This window comes from Cyprinodon variegatus, unplaced genomic scaffold (assembly GCF_000732505.1).
Source record: "Cyprinodon variegatus isolate N-32 unplaced genomic scaffold, C_variegatus-1.0 Scaffold609, whole genome shotgun sequence".
NCBI lineage: Eukaryota > Metazoa > Chordata > Actinopteri > Cyprinodontiformes > Cyprinodontidae > Cyprinodon > Cyprinodon variegatus.
In genome coordinates this window covers 106,105-109,156 of record NW_015151062.1, presented here as the reverse complement: position 1 = coordinate 109,156, position 3,052 = coordinate 106,105, and positions in this window count along the sequence as shown.

Below are 3,052 nucleotides of genomic sequence, written 5' to 3'. Positions count from 1 at the left end.
TCCTAAAAAGGTTTGTGTTTATGAATTAGTAGAATATAATAAGCTAATCATCAGAAGGTGCAAAACACTGGGAGGAGGGTATTCAAATTTATTCCTGACAATTTATTCAATAACATTTAGAAATGATTGCAGGCATAGTTTCTTTGTCTAAATTTATATCAGGTGCAAACTTTACGAGGCACAGTTGTATATTTGGACTTTCAGAAATAAAAAAGGTAGATTTATAATCTATGCAGCAATGTCATTTCGGAGGTATTTTAAATTCCAGTACACCATCACTGCCACACTTAATGTTTTTCTTCATCTGGATGTACTGCACTACAGGCTTTTTTCCCCCTTCAATTAAAGAAAGCAAGTGAACAATGATGTTTTATACATGTGCAGATAACAGAAATGATAACAGGCTAATTTTGCTGGGTTTTGGCATCAGTAAAAAAAACGATTTTCTAATGTTATATGACATTTCGCATTTGTACATTTAACTTTAATTATTTTTATATATTTTTTTTTTCTCTTTTTTCACAGCACTTAGAAAAAGGCAACCTATGTAACTCCATCAATATTTTTTATAAATATTTATCCTTATCACCTCCAACTACAGGGCGCAAACCTTCATGTTTTATGAAGCCTCTCAAACTGCCAGCAGAACATGCAATCAGCTCATTTTAAAAGGGAATCATTTTGTGCAGCAATCATTAAAGAACAGCCACAACACACCTACTTATTGCATCCACAGGAAAAAAAGGATTTACTGCCCTTTACTCTGAATTATTGAAAATCAGGCCTTTAGAGTTTGAAGGAGGCTTCCTTAATGGCGGCTCTTGAGGTCGGGTCTAATGCACCTTCTAGATGTGTCTCTTCTTCCAGAGCTTCATCAAACAGCTGAATGACCTGATTAGCATGCAGTGAAGTTCTGTAGAGAACAGCTAATGTCTTGAGTTGTGGAAGCCTGGTTTAAAAGATGAGACTTCAGTCCTGTTGACAGCAGATTCAATTAAATGAAACAGGGTTTGGTCATTGTTGTAGCATCGGCCAGCGAAACCATTTAGGTGGAGAAAGGGTCCCAGCGTTCTCACGCACCTCGCTATGCTAGCTGCTCCATCTTCACCAGTCGTTTTCTACAATGGCGGTCAGACAAACCAAACAAGGAACCAAACAGAAAATACGGATAGTGTAGAGCGGATGGAGATTTGACCAATCAGAGGCCTCCTGTTTGCTGTCATTTATAAATTTGGAGAGGTGCAGCAGAGTGTCCGCGGAAGGGGCGGGGCTTATCTGCGTTCACTGCGACACACACAGACCACCTGCTTTTTGAGCATAAACCAGCCTTTACTCTCCATGGCTGATGCACGGGCATGCAGTGGCCATAAAGGAATGCCAGGGATAAACTTTACTTACTTACATTATTAAACAGTCGGGGTGTTTTTTGTTAACATGTAGAAAAAAATGTTGGAAAAATGTGCGCTGGAACGGCTCCTTAAAAAATAAGCACAGGACTCAGCTCTATAGAATTAAAGGTTGTGAACTTGGTTTGATTCAACGCAGAAAATGATCAGAGCTCCAGATTAACTTTTATTCTTCTTTAAAAATAAAGTCGCTGCTCTGCGATTTCATCAGAACATGTCGGTCAGAAATCACAGCAGTGAGGCTGAACCTCATTCTGATCCTCATCAAGACATCTGGAACCGGACCCAAACAAAACAAGCTGTCTGAGAACTGATGTAGCTGCTAACCTCAGCGGCTGTCTGATACTGGGAGGTCGCGGCAGGAAGACACGGTTTATATGTCAGTGAGTTACTGAGGTACCGTAGAGAGGAAAGACGACAGCCTGTTTGGATGGAACGGTCGGTTCTGGAGTCTGCCTGGATAGCAGTTATACAACCTGCTGATGTATGATCATACAGGTCCAGTTCAGTTGGAGCGTAATCAGACCAAAGGCAGCAGGAGGAGGAGGAAGGCAATAGAACAGCTTTTTAATTCTCAGCCAGTGAGAACAGACAGTAAAACACAGCTGGACATTAAACCTCCAACCAAAACACAATCATCTAAACCTGTGAAGTCCATGAAATCTGAACAGATTAATGCAAAGACAAACCAGCTCTTCTTCACATCTTAACACCGTTCAAAAGTTTTGGCCTCGTTTTAAATAATATAATGGCTTAAATAAAGAATCTTCCTCGTTTTTCATTTTCAGGGTTTTACACAATAAACAGGATTATTTGCTGCAAAGTTTAAAACCTTGAGCAAAGAAACACATACATAGAACTTCACAACGTCGTTATGTAATAAACAGATAAGGCCAACATGGGATATATGATGGAAAATATCAGACAGGAGCTGCTGCTAATCAGATGAACTGATTAAATGATCTTCATTAGGAGGCATCCTGCTGAGAGAAAGATTATTCTGACGAGCAGAACTTCTCAGATAGCTGCTGGTCTTCCAGGAGTGGACGTCCCAGATTCGGTCCAAAGTAAGAGAAATGAGCCAAAACCTGAGAGCTTCATGTCATGCTCCCCCTGTTAGCAGGTTAAAGGTCATGGTCCTGGACCAGTTTGTCTGGTTAGAAGGGTTGGATGAGAAGGCCTGCCTTAGCAACGCGGCACCTGGATGAACGATGAGGCTTCTGGGTCAAGATGATGACAGATGGAGCCACATTATTTCACAGATAATCGGATTTAAATGCTCGGACTGGACCATCAGGCAGCTGGTGGGAAACAAACAGTAAAGCTGCAAGGATACATAAAATAAAGTGAATAAATAAAGTTCCTCAGCTGTACAACATCTGGGTTCATAGTGCTTTGGTGACTAACAGCAGCTGGGCAATGAGGATAAACTGTCTGCTGAGTGGAGGCAGCTTTATAGAAACAACAGAACTATGACAACTAAGTGTTTCTGATAAAGCTGACATGATAGTTTGGTGTGAATAGAGAGACCTCACAGTGCTGTGGTCACCTGAACCAGGCCTGCAGATCCGTCTGCAAAGAACTGATATGAAGCGCTTCCATTACCAAGTTCCTTTCTTTAAAGTCATAGGGAAATAATATTTAAA